The 16,998-nt window shown below is 34.5% G+C and overlaps 1 protein-coding gene across 36 annotated transcripts in view; it reads right to left on the reverse strand.

Moving 5' to 3' along the window:
* PTPRD (protein tyrosine phosphatase receptor type D) overlaps positions 1-16,998 on the reverse strand; it is a 2,336,513-nt gene that overhangs the window by 1,554,437 nt on the left and 765,078 nt on the right. The gene's annotated exons all lie outside the window — the stretch shown is intronic.

Here is a 16,998-nt window from a genome sequence, read left to right on the forward strand (position 1 = left end):
GTATATAGGCTCAAAGTTTAGAAACAAAAGCGTTTCTATACAGAAGAGTAAAGGTTCACCTATGCTATTGTTCCAGTTAATGGAGGAGATACCAATATTATTTTAATTTTCCCCCTAAAGTTTAACTGGTAAGGATTAAGGATTAGAACCCAAGTCTCCTGGTAAGTTGAATTACTTATTTTCCTGATCACATAGTTGGCTTACTCAAAAACACAATTCATTCTGTTTTTTACATGGGAGGTTTGAGGTAGCTATGAATAATCAAATCATTATATACAATCTCAAATTTTCTTCCTATTCAATTTTGGGTGGGATTAAAAATTCCTTTACTAATTTATGATACTGACTTCCAAGTAGATTCAAGATATTCTGCATGATTAAATATGATACATAATAAGCATATTTTCCTCAACATATTGCTTCTACAAATAATATTAATGAAGGATAAATTTCAGAGAAACTGAGATTCAAAATTTTCTCATAAATGTGACCAGCTGCTATTTCACAGGAAAATAAAAATGAAAAACTCTTGGCTCACATGAAAAATAAAGCTAACTGATACTTCAAGAAAGATACAATCTCCCACAGTCTAGGTGGAGAAAAGCATCCAGAGTCCCTTCAATTCTCAACTCGAGTCTACTGTTTTCACTTAGGTTAAGAAATTATGGAGTTGGCAGGTAAGTAGGTTTAAGCTCAAACATTAATAAGGAACTTCCTCCTCTCTGGTATAAAAGCATGGCAACCAATGAAGAAGATTCAAAATGTGACAGAAACTGAGGAGATCCTGGCCCCAGGGTTGGGATGGTGAGTCTTCTCATGCCCAAAAACCAATCTGGAACCAGGCAAACATGAATAAGAATGGTTTTCTCACTCTACAAAGATCTATGCATGAGCTGAATAGATAGACTAGTATCTTTCCCCTCGCAAGGTCAGGGGAGTACAAAGGGACTTCGTAGCAAAATGGTCTTCTTGTGCTCCAGCCATATTGATGCTGTGCCTACAGCCCACAAGTACAGATAGACCACTATGCTTTTGGCAGTCTATACTGCTGCTTCAGGATTCCAAGCAGCTGAGTCCTAGTGAGCAGAACAAAAATAGTTTTAACTGTGTTAAAAGTTCAGTAGACAGAGAAAGAGCAAAAAGAAAAATAAAAACAAACCTCTAATGTGCAATACTGAAGAGGACAGAAAATAACTTGATATTATTATATTATCGAAATAATATAAGTAGATTAAATAAAATATAGTCCAAAATGCTTTTCTGGAATAAAAATACTTTAACTAAAATTTGCTATATACGCTGAAGAAGAACACAGTTCCTGTCATAACTCTCGTTATTAGTCTGAAAGATCAAAGGTCAAAGAAAAATTCAAAGAGATTGTAGTCAGAAGAGAAAGGTAAGAGATTTAGAGGTAGATTCAGGAAATAAAATTTGAGAATAAAAGCTTTCTATAATAAGAAAAAGTAGGTATAGAAAGATGACAGTAAGACAAATTACTTTTTTAAAAATCCCTAAGTAGGAGAATACTTACTTATTCTCTCGTGCAGTTTAACAGAGTTAGGCTAGTTTCAAACAGGGTTTGTGAGGAAAGATACACACCTAGGAATGTTCTGATAAGATATGTAAACTCCTGGAACAAAGGAAAAAAGAAATCTTAAAAACTTTCCAATAGAAAGCACAAGAGACTTATAAACAATAAAGAATTTAGCTGTTACTCATTTGCTCATCTACAATACCAGATTCTAAAAGTTGATAGAGAAACTGCTACAAACTCCTGAGAGAAAATGTCCGAAATAAAATATTTCTTTAGGCAGGAAAGACAGCCTTCAACCACTGGCGAGAAAAAAAAGAATATTTGCAGTTATACAAGGATTCAGAGACTGTATCTTTCACCTAACAAATGCAACTAATTAAAAGGCATAACTTGAGAATATTACCATATATTATAAAAGCCTGCATGCAGCAGCCATACATCAACTAATAATGTAAAACCGAAACTATGAAAAATGTCAGAAATTCACCATTGGAGGTAAAATGAGGATAAATATTTACTTTTTTTAATAAATGGATAAAGGGAATGATTCAAGCATTATCTTGACTTTTCTGAACAAACCAAAAAGTCTGCAAATATTCATGTGATCAAACGGTTGACAAAGGAAAGGCCTTCTTTATGGAAGTCTTACTAACAAACGCAGAAAAAATGTGCTTTTAGAATATCGCCATTTTAAACCCTCAATAAAATACTGGCAAACCAAATCCAGCAGCACACAAAAAGCTTATATACCACGATCATCCCTGGGATGAGAGGCAAATCGATAAATGTAATCCATCACGTAAACAGAACCAATGACAAAAACCACATGATTATCTCAATAGATTCCGAAAAGGCCTTCAATAAAATTCAACATCCCTTCATGCTAAAAAAACTCTTAGTAAAATAGGTATTGATGGAATGTGTCTCAAAATAATAAGCGCTATTTATGTCAAACCCACAGCCAATATCATACTGAATGGACAAAAACTGGAAGCATTCCTTTTGAAAACTGGCACAAGACCAGGATATTCTCTCTCACCACTCCTATTCAGGAATTGAGAAGTTCTGGCCAGGGCAATCAGGCAAGAGAAAGAAAAAACGGGTATTCAAATGTGAAGAGAGGAAGTCAAATTGTCTCTATTTGCAAGTGATATGAGAAAACCCCATCGTCTTAGTCCAACATCTCCTTAAGCTGATAAACAACTCCAGCAAAGTCTCAGGATACAAAACTAACGTGCAAACATCACAAGCATTCCTATACACCAGTAATAGGAGCCAAATCATGAGTAAACTCCCATTCACAATTGCTACAATGAGAATAAAATACCTAGGAATAGAACTTACAACGAATATGAAGGACACCGAGGAGAATTACAAACCACTGCTCAAAAAAATAAGAGAGGACACAAAGAGAAAAACATTACATGCTAATGGATAGGAACAATCAATATCATGAAAATGGCCATACTGTCTAAAGTAATTTATAGATTCAAAGCTATTCCCATCAGGCTACCATTAACTTTGTTCACAGAAAAAAAAGTACTTTAAATTTCATATAGAACCAAAAAAAGAGCCTGTATAGCCACGACAATCCAAAGCAAAAAGAACAAAGCTGGAGGCATCATGCTACCTGACTTCAAACTATACTACAAGGCTACAGTAACCAAAACAGATATGTAGACCAATGGAACATATCAGAGTCCTCAGAAATAACACCACCCATCTACAATCATCTGATCTTTGACAAACCTGACAAAACAAGCAATGGGGAAAGGATTTCTATTTAGTAAATGGTGTTGGAAAAACTGGCTAGCCATAGGCAGAAAACTGAAACTGGACCCCTTCCTTACACCTTATACAAAGATTAACTCAAGATAGATTAAAGACTTAAATGTAAGACCAAAAACCATAAAAACCCTAGAAGAAAACCTATACCATTCAGGACATAGGCATGGACAAAGACTTCATGACTAAAACACCAAAAGCAATGGAAACAAAAGCCAAAATTGACAAATATAATCTAATTAAATTTAAGAGCTTCTGCACAGCAAAAGAAACTATCAGAGCGAACAGGCAACCTATGAAATGTGAGAAAAAAATTTTAATCTATTCATCTGACAAAGGACTAATACCCAGAATCTACAGAGAACTTAAACAAATTTACAAGAAAAAACGCAAACAACTCCATGAAAAAATGGGTGAAGTATATGAACATACATTTCAAAAGAAGACATTTATGCAGCCAACAAACATAAAAAAAAGCTCATCATCAGTGGTCACTGAAGAAATGGAAATCAAAATTGCAATGAGATGCCATCTCATGCCAGTTAGAATGGTGATCATTAAGAAGTCTGGAAACAAGAGATGCTGGAGAGGATGTGGAAAAATAGGAACATTTTTACACTTGGTGAGAGTATAAATTAGTTCAACCATTGTGGAAGACAGTGTGGTGATTCCTCAAGGATCTAAAACTAGAAATACCATTTACTCAGCAATCCCATTACCAGGTATATATCCAAAGGATTATAAATCTTCTATTATAAAGACACAGGCACATGTATGTTGTGGCACTGTTCACAATAGCCAAGACTTAAAACCAACCCAAATGCTCATCAATGGTAGACTGGATAAAGAAAATGTAGTACATACATACCACAGAATACTATGCAGCCATAAAAAAGGATGAGCTCATGTCCTCTGCAGGGACATGGATGAAGCTGAAACCATCATTCTCAGCAAACTAACACAAAAACAGAAAACCAAATAACACATATTCTCACTCCTAAGTGGGAGTCGAACAATGAGAACACATGGACACAGGGAGAGGAACTTCACACACTGGGGCCTGTTAGGGGGTGGGGGACTAGAAGAGGAATAGCATTAGAAAAAATACCTAATGTAGATGACGGGTTGATGGGTACAGCAACCTGTGTGTATACCTATGTAACTCACCTGCACGTTCTGCACATGCACCCCGGAACTTTAAGTACAATAAAAGAAAGAAAATCACCATTTTACAACCACTAATAAAAAAATGTGGTTAGACAATGATTATTAATGGATTTCAAAATTATCAGGTGAAAGTTCATGGGATACTTATTAAAGAATGGTCTAGGTTGACACCAGCTGAATTCACTTGTATCGTCTCTGTTGTCACCACCTGGACTCACCTATAACTTCTCTGTTATTGCAGAATGTTCCATAATCTGGATTTGTCCCACACTCAGACTGTATCTGACATTGTATGTCTCCTGATAGGATGGAATAGCAACTATATAATGTCACCAATGAAGTATTCTTGGAAAAAGTAAAAGACAAGTATTTAAATCTAACCAAACATCTAGATATAATGATCAAACATAAAAGCTGGGTGAATGAGGATGGTTTAAATTTTATCAAGAGCCAGCCTGCTAGAAAATCTCGAATGTGGAAAATTTTACAAATTGGTCACAAAAATGGGTTTCAACTAGAAAAACTGCATGGAAAAAAATGTAAATGAAAAGAAAGGAGTCATGCAACATGTAGACCTTGTTTGGATACTATGTGAACAAACCAACTGTAACAATACATAGATTTAGACAACAGGGAAAACGATTAGAGAATGACATAAAACACTGGTGGTTAATTTTGTAAAGTTTGGCCATAGCACTGTAGTATGTATGTATGTGTATACACACATCAAATATGTTAGCTTATATCATATTACCTGTTAGGCTAGGTCGTAATGAATTATCTACAGGTAAAATAACATGATTATATCTTATATTGGTTTTAAAATATTACACAACAAATGGAAAAGGTTATCTCTAAGACTGGTAAAATGTTGAAATCACTGAAGATGGATGGATGCATTTGCGGAGACAACTTATACAAAAATCTCTATTTTGGAATATGTTTGAAAATTCCCTAATAAAAATATTTTTTAAAAGTCAAAGAATCTTGATACAAAAACTACTATAATAGTAGATTTCAATATATCATGCTTCTTCAAAATCTCAATGTGTACATTAGACTAGTAGTAGTAGTGAAGTTAAATAAGGCAGTCTACAATCTATATTTACTATAGACAGACAACTTGGTTACTTTAATATAGATTTACATATGTCCACAGAACATCTGAAATAAATTTTAATTTGCCCATACCCTTTAACATGCTCAGAAAGTTGAGATTTTATAGCACCTTCTTTGGCCACAATGCATTTCATTTGAAATAAAAATTATATACTTATAAAATGTTGTTAATTATTGTAATTTGCATAAGAATTACTTATATATTATTTATATTCTTTATATTTCACTGATATTAAATTTCTTGGATTTGATGCTATTTTGGTCATGTACAAGAATGGCTGTGTTCTTAAGACATGTCTTCTGAAAGATCTGGGGATGAATTGTACTGATGTGTGCAATCTAATGTCAAATAATTTAGCCAAGGAATTGTATACACACACCTCAGGAGAGAGTGCAGATAAAAGGAGAGAGAGATAATGTGGGAGAGAAACTCAGTGTTGAAATGTGTCAAAAATTGTTGCATCTGGATGCAGTGATAAGGGGTATATACATGTTAATATAACATACATTTAGCTTTCCATACATGTGAAGTTTGTGTGGTAAAAAGATGGGGAGAGAAACTAAGACATATTAATACTAAAGCATTTAATGAACAAATTATTACTCTGAAAATTAAGAAAGGTATTCAATTGATCCCTTGAATCAGCAAAGGATAAAATTATAAATTCACATTATCTCTAGCCTAATAAACACTTTATACAAATATTAATCCATTCAACAAAAGCTGTTATATGAAAACTGGAAGCCTACAAAAATTAGAAAGAAAATAATTTAGTCCTTATATTAAGAAATTACAATAAGAAACAATAGAATAAACCAATTACCAGTCAAACAAGAGAGTAAATATGGATATAATTTTAGCTTAATGAAATAGCAAAAGCAACAATAAGGCCAAAGCTAGGTAATGGCAATTCCACAAGAGAGATCCATTGGCACTAAATCTTTCTGAGAAGTTTAATTTTATGCAGTCTTGTATCCTTGATGGAGCCTTGTCTATTCTCCATTTTGAATATTTTCTGGTATTTTATTGCAATATCCTCTTGGGTTTAGTATATGAAAGGATGAGTGAAAACCAAAAGAGACTGGATTCAGGGGAGCTGCTATAGTTCTAACTCTAGCTCTTCAGAGAAGAATAGGAGCAGGGGGTAAGCAACCTAACCTCCCTGGACCCTAAGATTATCTTCTGGAAAGGGGCCTAGAGGGAGGGCTTGGCTTGATCATTTCCTTTAACAATAGGAATACATAAGTCTGACTATTCTAAATCAGTCATAATGATAACAAAAGCTAAAGTTTATTGCCTATTTTGCCATTGCCAGACAAAGAACGAAACACTCTACATTTATTGCCTCATTTAATCCTCACTACAAACTCAAGAGTAAGCATTAGTATCTTCCTGACTTGACAATAGTCCCATAGACAGTAACTGGTGGAGTTATGATAGCTCCTTTGTCTAATTATTCACAGTATAATCACTCATCAGTTTCATCTTATCCTTACCCATCAGAGCTGGCAATCACCATGTTCCCATAAATAAAAGATATCATTTTCTGTGTCTAACTCAGCATAACGATTAAGAGTCTAGGCTCTGAAGGCAGCCAGCTTGCAAACTGAATTCCAGCTAAAATATATACTATCCATGTCACCTTGGGCAAGTGATTTGATCTCACAGTCCCTCAGTTTCCTCAGCAATACAGTGGAGACTCATGGCTGTAATCCCAACACGTTGGGAGGCCAAGGCAGGAGAATTGCTTAAGTCCAGGTATTTGAGACCAGCCTGGGCAACATAGTGAGAGCCTGTCTCTACAAAAGTAGTTGTTGTTTTTTAATTAGCTGGGCATGGTGGTGCAATCTCTAGCCCCAGCTACTCGGGAGACTGAGGTAGGAGGACTGCTTGAGCTGAAGATATAGAGAATACAATGTAAGCCACTGCACTCTAGCCTGGGCAACAGAGCAAGACCCTGTGTCAAAAGACCACCACTACCACTACCAATAAAATGGAGATAACACAGCTTTATAACAAGATAGAATTACATGAGATAGGTATACTTACAGGACACAGCACATTGAAAGTATACATTAAATGCTAGATATCATCATGATAGTACATCATTTAGTGAAGTAGCTTCAAGTGGTTTGTAAAAAGTTACTTATGTTCCCAAATAAGAAATCTTCAGGAGAAGATGGAGGAAGGGCAGAAACTGAAAGTAGCAATATTAATCAGCTAAGTAGAAGACAGCTTGTATTCAATTATATCCCCAAGCAGGGGGCCTGCTTAATAGTAAGTATTAGCTTGATAAGCATTTGCCAAATAACTGAACAATTGATGTCTAAGCACTTTAGATTTAAGAAGAGTTAGATCAATATTATTTTGATAATCCTTTTTAAAATAAATAATCCATATAATAGGATTAAGATATGAAATGTGAAGTGTTTAATGATCATTCCATGAAGTGAGAGCATTTCACTCAATCTCCTACCCATAGTGAAGGAAGAGCAGAAAGAAAAAATATTATCAAAGAAATACTATCATCAAAATATTTGGAGCATTCATCACTGTTTTATTACATGGAAAGACAAACTGTTCTAACCTTTCACGTGAATAAAGGTATTCTTTGAGCTCTCCAGTTTCAATGGCGGAAGCATTAGCTTTGGGTGGCTGATCTGTTCCTCTCCTTCCTATTTTATCAAAAGAGTAATTAAGTACAAGCATGGTTAATATGTTTCCCATCCATTTACAAAAAAAGTAATTGTCCAGAAAGTCATAACCTCTAACTGAAACCTAGAACTTACTTACTTTTTTCTTCTATAAGGTAAGTTAATAAGATGTAAAGTATCAACGACTCTCTGGGTAATTTACCACAGAGTCCATGGAGGAGGGCACAAAATTCGTTAAAGGAAATACTGCTCCCTTCTCGCATTCTACACCTCCATTAATGCCATGCCTATGGTTATCTAAACATCTAAAATATAAAAGCAAATTAGAATTCAGTTTGCTGTTTAAATTACACAAATTATGTAAATGTTCCAAACTGAGATAATAAATGAACATTCTTAATTCTTTTAACTACAATATTTTTTCTACATCCTGAGGCTCATATTTCTGAGTATCCCCATAGGAAAGTAAGTGACAAAAGCATATCTCAAGACCTACTGGAAATCAGTGTTATGAAAAAAGAAATGAAGACATGCTTGAACTTAGTAAATCCTTTTAATGGGTTTTCTACTTACTAAAGTAAAACAATAGCTGACGTTTATTGAAGTAGTAATAGTGTACGTTATTATATATAAAGGAAAGAAACAAGTAGGAGGAAGAGACAAATTTCTTCTTAAAGCAGATTTTAGGATTTTAAAATGTTTTCAGGAAACAAGCATTTTAAAGGACCTTGCAATTATAGAATAGAGAGTGGTCTGGATGGGCAAGAGTAAAACAAAAAGAGGGATACATTACTATGCATAATAAATGAACAGGCACCTGTCAAAGGGGCATGCCAGTGGGCTGTGGAGGGAGACAGGAGGCTGAAGATGAGGGAGAGGGCATATACAGGGGAGCTCCACTAGCAAAGCTGGCTATTATTCATTTTTAAATGATCTCATTTTTTGATTATATAATCCCTAGCCGTAACCTCCAAATCTTAACTAAAAGTGTCTTAAAAACATTCAACTATCTTACATGAGTGGTTTTATACCAGATATCAATATTAGATACATTTATCAGAAAGAAAGGATAGTCAACACAGATGAAATGCAGAACTGGTAGGAACAGGAAGTTATCTCCAAATATTGAAGCGTACGGGTGCCTTTCACCAAATCCAAAGAGAGATTAAAACAGGTGCTGGATTTAGCAAAAGTTATTTGAATTTGAAAGTAAAGAAAAAGAACTCAACTTACATCAACATAATTCCTCATTCTTTCTTATCTTAAACAATAAACCTCGAAATATGTTTTTGCTTTCTATCAAGAACTGTGTTCACTGTCCTCCAGTAAACATTAAATGACTTTTATTAATTACTCAGCACAAGACACTCTTCCTAAATCATGGAACTGATGCTTATTGACATGTACTTGTGAAATTTCTATAAATTTGGAAAAGTATGCAGGATAGATCTAAACCTTAATATTTTGTGTCCAGGGAATTTGAGATTAGTGAGACATTATCTTGTGGTATAGTCTATAGGCTAGAAAAATAAAATACTTTCAAGAATACAATTTTATGATTCCAAGTTTTATAATAGACAGATTACCTTAAAATTTCTGAGCTTTTGTTCAATCATTTGACTAAAGAGCACAACCACTGGTTTCCTGCAACAAAGGATTCTGAAAATGATTAGATAACTCAAGTGAATAAAATGGATAAATGTTTAACCTATACATCAATAAGGCTTTTTATTATAATTCCTAAATATTTAGTTTTTACACAGATTCTGCATTCTCTAACCCATTTTCCCCAATATTCTCTACACCTTTGCTAGAACACAATTAACTTGGGGATCCTAAATAATTTCTTAAAATTATGTATTTTTTGAGATCGTCTGCGTTTAACATACAGAGAAACAAAATTGTTTATTGCTATAAATGTAGAATTAAGTACTGATTCTTTATAAAATGAGTTTTATAAAGTCTATACTTCACTGTAGCATGAATGACAGTGTGAGACCCTGGTTCAAAAATAAAGATAAAAAATAAACATTAAAAACTAAAAGGCTGGATAATTTCAAGAACATCGAATGTGTGTTAATAACCTAAGTAGGATGCAAACCAAAGAGTATCTGACCAATCCACATTGTCTTATTTTACTTTGGGAGATGATTTACTCTCAAGACCACCACGTTAGATAACTATCATTAGAATTATTGTACGTTAACAATGTCTCATCAATTTGGAAACATAACCTGAAACCTAGTACATAGTAATAACATAGTTTCTATGGATGCATGCTCTAGACAGCTGACCTAAAAGCAGAATTTTTGGAATATCAACCCTTTATAAATCAAAAACATCCAGGTTTAAGGCAAAATAACAATCTACAACATCAGCTAATCTTAGTAAAATGTGGTAAATATTAATTTATGTAACTGACAAAAGTTGAAATACTATAAAAGAGGAAATGAAGAGACTGATGAACAAAAGGTCCAAGATAACAGTTTTCTCTAGTGGATGGAAGCAGAAAGATGATGAGAGAAACATATGACTAAATGTAGGAGAATCTGGAGATGCTGGCTCTGTTTTGCCTAGTGAATTTACAGGTGCTTAATTCATTATTGTAAGAAAAAGAAGCAAAGGAGGAGGAATGAAAGATAGCTAGAAGGAAGGGAGGAAGATGGGCTATGAATAGGCCAATGATGATTGTGTTTTGAAGCAAGTGCTATAATTCAGAAGATTATGGGTACCTGAGTTCCAAAGGTGAGTCGGGGAAGGCATAGAGTTAGATTTCACATTTGCTATAAATATTTAGAAAATGTAGTCATAAAAGATCAAATTTTTCTTGCTTTATAAAAAGGAATATATGGTTTTATTTTAATAAAGAATCCTACTAAACAAAACAATTACTGAAACAGTCTTGGGAAAAATACTTTGAAACCCTCTTTTTAAAGTAGGACTTCAGTAGCAGGCATACATTTAGAAATTTTGGCTAACATCTGTGAAATTTCACTTATATTTAAACAGAGCTGTGAACGTCTCCTCAGGGCACCTACAATTCTATTTTAATTATACCACCTCAAAAAAAAACTGTTTTAACAACTAACAAAGCACACAATGTGAAAACACTTAAACCATCTCTGCAGTTTTAACAATAAGACAAATATGAGATCATTGGATTTCTTAATGCTCATTATATGAGAATTAGTGCAGTGGCACTATTTTTGGAAAACATTCACCCTTGGTGACATCTTCTTTTCACATAAATTTGTCATTTGGGAAGCTCTTTCTCAAATTTGCTTTATACCAATCCTATCTCAGAAAATATCATAAAATAACACTATGTTATGTTACTGTGGTGACACAAACATACTGAAGTCAAGAAATTCAAAATAATTGATGGCATGTCATCCATTAAGGATGACTTTATGTCATGTTTTTGTGACAAACTGTCATCTTAAAAGACAAATTATAGGTTTTTTACTCATTTGTGTCACATCAAATGCAGTATTTAAATACACTAATTTTAAGGGACAAGAAAACATAAGTTGCATGTATGAATAAGCTGAATTATTTACCCTTGCTAAAGCTTTGGGTTCAGTTACATTGCTCAAGCAACTTATTTAAGCTTTTAGAGGTCTGGATGCGACAGAATTCAAGCATCCAGGCACTGAAAAAATGTAATGACAGAGAAATATTTTAGCTGTCATTTGAAATTTATCACAGTAATTCTTGGGATATAGCAGTAGCACTTCAATATGAACTTGGTTAACTAGTGAGTCATGCATCTCCCAAATTACAGGTAATTCAAGTAATTCTACATTTTTTTTTTTTTTGTAAAACAGATACTGACCCAAGAACAATTGTCTTGGGACAAAATAAATAAATATTAGTTTCATAAATAAACTCTGTTCTTCCACAGTCCAATGTTATTGGGAGTATAAGGGAGGAAGATTTGAGGCAAAGACTTCAAGCTACTTTCCCTTCACTCTTTAGTCCAAGAAGAGAAACTTTAATTAGTGATATGGAACAGTAATGAATCAGGGACTCTTGAATGATATGTTAGAACCACTGTATGAGCTGGAGATTCTTTATGACTCACATGATCAAAGTGAGAGTGTATCTTAGGGGAAAGGAAGAATGAGAATGTTTTCTCCTCTAAGACTTCATAGTTGAAGATAAAAGGAATTCTTAATTATTCTGCTGGGTACATTCTAGATCACCAAGAGAGGAAAACAGGTTTTGATTAAGTGCAAGAACTCTTGAAGAAATGCATGTTTGCCCTCTCTCTATATCCATCAGTTGCCCTCTAAAATTCAAGTATAATCTCATTGCTGGTTTGATCAGATAAAGAACCTGCCCATTGTGGTAGAGATGAAAGAATTCAACCTCTTCTTAGGACATCCAGCTAGAGAACAATAGTGACTTTATGTATAGAAATTTGTTTTTTTCTGGCATGCTTTATTTTACTGAAATATACTTTAAAACTATACAAAATACCTGGAAAAGTATCATGCAGAAAGCCATTTACTTAGTCACATAGAAACATATCTCATTTGCCATGTACTAGCCATAATGTGTTATGCTAGTTATTATGTGCTATGCTAGTTACTTAGAGTTCAAGTGAATAGGAGCTTACATTGTAGTGGAAATGTGAATGGACATAGGCCAACACAATCACTGGGAATGTTAGCTATGGTGGGAGAAGCACAGGGACAGCACAATTAGGGAGCACCTGCAAACTTGCAGAGAAGACTAAGGAGAGTCAGTAAAGATTTAAAAAGAATGAATAGGGATTATCCAGGAGGGGCAAATGAAGGTAACAGACAAACTAACCTGAATGTAAGAGACTTGGTAAGTGAGAAAATAAATAAACCTATGAGAGTAAGGTCTATCAACCTAAGTCCTGTCTACATTGCTGGATGAATTATAGAACTCTTGGCTTGTTTCTTCATTTTCAAATAGCATTGTTAAAATAAACTGTCTTTCCACATAACCTATCAAATACAGTGCAGGTGGGTTTCTCATAATTGTTAGATAATTCTTGCCTTAACTTTTCTCCATCTACATTCTTCTGTCTTCATGACTTTTATTGCATGTATTATAAGAATTTCTACAACTACAAAACATGAAGAGGAAGAAGCATTTCTCCTTTTACCTTCTTCCCTCCCTCCACAACCAACCATAAGCATTGATGGTAATAGACACTGTGTATAACTGATTCACAGTGTATCTACTCCATCCTTATCAGTCTGGACTCTATTATAGGCTCCAGTCACATCATAGGTTTTGAATGAATGGATGAATGAATAAATGGGAGATTTGTTATTCTAACTGCCCACAAAATAGATTATTTTATCTACCCCCCAACTTTTTCATTATTTTCTATGGTGTTTTATAATTCTATGATGACTATTAAGTCTTCTTTCTAAATGTGAACCTGTAAGTTAGCCTTAGGCTCCGTTCTCCATAGAGACAAAGAGTAAAGGACTCGAGAAATTGAAATCAGTAGTATTTACCCCATTTTTGTTGTTTATTCTAAAGGTTTTTCAACCTCCTTAGTATTAACATTTGAGATACATGATTTTGTATCATGAGGGGCTATCTTGTGTGTAGGTAGTTTAGCAGCATCCCTGGCCTCTACCTATGAGATGTCTATATTACTTCACTCCCACTTGTGATGAGGGAAAAATGCCTCTAGATAGAATCGAATCTGCCTAAGGGCAATCTCCTACCCCAGTGAGAAACAGAACTATCTATAAACAACATTCCATTCAAAATAGCTTGCATCATAGAGAAAACGATCAATTTATTTTATTTGGAAAATTAAATAGGAGTTAAATTCTGAGGATTGAAGAAAAGTTAAAATTTAGGCTTGTGAGTATTTCATACTGCAAAATTTATACATTTTTTCCAATACAACCAACCCTCTACTGATATCTGTCAAACTGGGAACATGTTGACTGAAATTGACAGGTAACCTAAGTGAAAGTTTAGGTTTTCTGATTTAGAGAACAGAAGCTTCAAGATCAAGAGATAAGATGTCTCTGAAACAAGATCAAATCATCTCCAGAGATAAGAAGCTTGAAAGAATGGAACATTTCTTGATTCTTGATTTTTCTGATCAGCTTAATATTGAACAGTTTGAGTTTCCAGTTCTTCTTGCTTCAGAGACCCTGGAGATAAAGAATAATTACTGCCAGTTGGGTCAGTTTTTACAAGAAAATCATATTGGAAGTTTGAAGCTGTCTATATGCTTTATGCCTGAAGTAAAAACATACCTGAATTTCTTTCTTCAAGTGTGATATGGTTTGCCTGTGTCCCCACCAAAACCTCATCTCTAAATGTAATGCGTGTATGTCAAGGGAGGGACCTATAATCCCCAAGTCCCAGGGATGGAGGCAATTGGATCATGGGGGCAGTTCCCTGAATGGTGTTCTTGTAATAATTAGTGAACTCACAAGATCTGGTTAAGTGTGAGACTCTTCCTGCTTTGTACATTCTATTTCCTGCTGTCACGTAAGACATGTCTGCTTCCCATTCCGCCATGATTGTAAGTTTCCTGAGGCCTCCTCAGCCATGTGGAACTGTGAGTCAATTAAACCTCTTTTCTCTGTAAATTACCCAGTTTCAGGTAGTATCTTTATAGCAGGGTGAGAATAGACAAAAACAGGATGTCTAAAAGATAACTATATGATAAATGGCTAGCGTTTTAGTGAAAATGTTAATGTACTCCTCAGATGTTATTTACTTTTTTAGAATTTCAAGTCAGATTTCACCATTAGTACTGAGTATAATTGTAAATAGTATAGAATTTATATACAAACTAAAATTATATATAATCTTCTAATATTTACTTCTTTTGTATCAGGTTTGAGTCTCAAGTATACTTTGCCTTGACTTCAATGCACTAGAAGAGAATTTAATTTGTTTCTTTGGGACTTTGTGCACGCTTGTGGGTGATAAACAGCATTTTATATACACTGAGCACTAATTATTACTACAATTCATCTTTTGAAACTATAGTAAGAAATCTTTTTAAGCAGATTCTGTTTAGTGCTGAGACTATTAAAGTCAGCCAGGTGTCTATTTCTACTGATGTTTTAGCCCTCAGAGAGTCCCTTAGACTGATGCTGCTTTGGCCTTGCTGGCCATTCACTATTTTTTCTGCTCTCTGAAACTGATTATTGGTTGTTTTATTTGGGAAAATAATTAGAAATTTGTAGGTCTTCTAAATAAGTGAACAAAAATCCTTCCTTTTGCTGGTACCTATGTGTAGTCAAAAATTATTTTACACAGTCACAGTTGGAAACCCTGCATTCAAAAACATTTCTAGTTAAAGTATGAGAATGTTAGGAAAATTCTCATTAGCCGTTTTGGAAGGATATATTTTGAAAATCCTTGAGCAGTAAAGTGAAACTTCACTCAATAATGTTTTTTAAAAATACGTTCTATTATAAAAAGTAGTAGATAGTTTTTAATTGGCTAACACTACAGAATCTGGACATTTATAGAAAAATAAGAGTAAACAGCTACTCTGGGACATTCAATCATCTTTTGGATACATAGCTACAACTTGATGATCAGCAATTTAATACCAGATTCTCTATCATCAACTTATTTCTCTCATCATTGATGTTTCTATGATTACTACTTTGCCTATCTCAAACTATGAATAATTTCCACTTTCCCAGCTCTCTGCTTTTGGAAGATCAAGAGCTTTGCAGTCTCACTTGGGTTTGAGTCCAAGTCTATTAAGGCAAGGTATGTTATTGCGCCTCCTCAAGCATCTTCATCTTTTATAAACAGAAAATATCATCCTACAGGCTGTTGTGAAAATCAACTGGGATGATCATGTAAAGAATGCCCAATTATGCATGGAACTTTCAGAGCCTTCAGTTAGTTTTGAGGGCACAGCAAAGGGCTGGAGGGATTTATGTACCCAGGCATGACAGATCGGTTGTGTTAAAGTGACACTTTTACTGCAACCCTCTCTCCCCGATACCCCCATATCTCACTCTGTGACCTTCCAGGGCTCTGTAGCTGGATTTTCAGAGTAACAGTATTACTTGCTTTAGCCAATAGGATGTTAGTAGAAGTGGAAGCTTGCCAGGATGACTAGATTTGCATTTTCTTACATCTCTACATTTACCACAAGAACATGCCTGGGCTAGCTTGCTAGAGAAATGTGAAAGACCATAGTGGCATAGTCAAGTCAGCCAGTCAACCCCGTGAGCCTGTAAAACCCCATCCAGCTACCACTGCTCTTCTCTATCTACACCATGGATTGCATAGTGTGACACTTCAAGTTCTTTAACATATATGTAGTTGAAAACAAACATAGACAGACTAATGTAGATTAAGGTTTCCAATGACCTATATTTAATATTACACACACAGCTTTAATATCTATTGGTATAAAACATATCAAATATGAACATCGTTTCTGTCCTCCAACATGCCCTTCAATCTCTGAATTTTTTTAACCTCTCTACCCATCATTATCATGCCTCTCATTTTTCTTTATGGTAAGCAGAAGGATCGAAATTAGAACATTTTCCAGATGCTCAGTAAGTACCGAGCTAAAACTGAGAGAAACCCTTAAGAGGTTTCCCCACCATTTTTGCTTCTGTTTTATATACCATTTATATTTGGTCAATGCATGGTCAATATTGTGATCCAAATGTTCGTTTGTTTCTTCTGCTGAGAAATAAATACTCCTGCCATTCTAGGCTTGAGGAGGAAAGGTACTGAAA

Source organism: Callithrix jacchus, chromosome 1 (genome assembly GCF_049354715.1).
Source record: "Callithrix jacchus isolate 240 chromosome 1, calJac240_pri, whole genome shotgun sequence".
Taxonomy (NCBI): domain Eukaryota; kingdom Metazoa; phylum Chordata; class Mammalia; order Primates; family Cebidae; genus Callithrix; species Callithrix jacchus.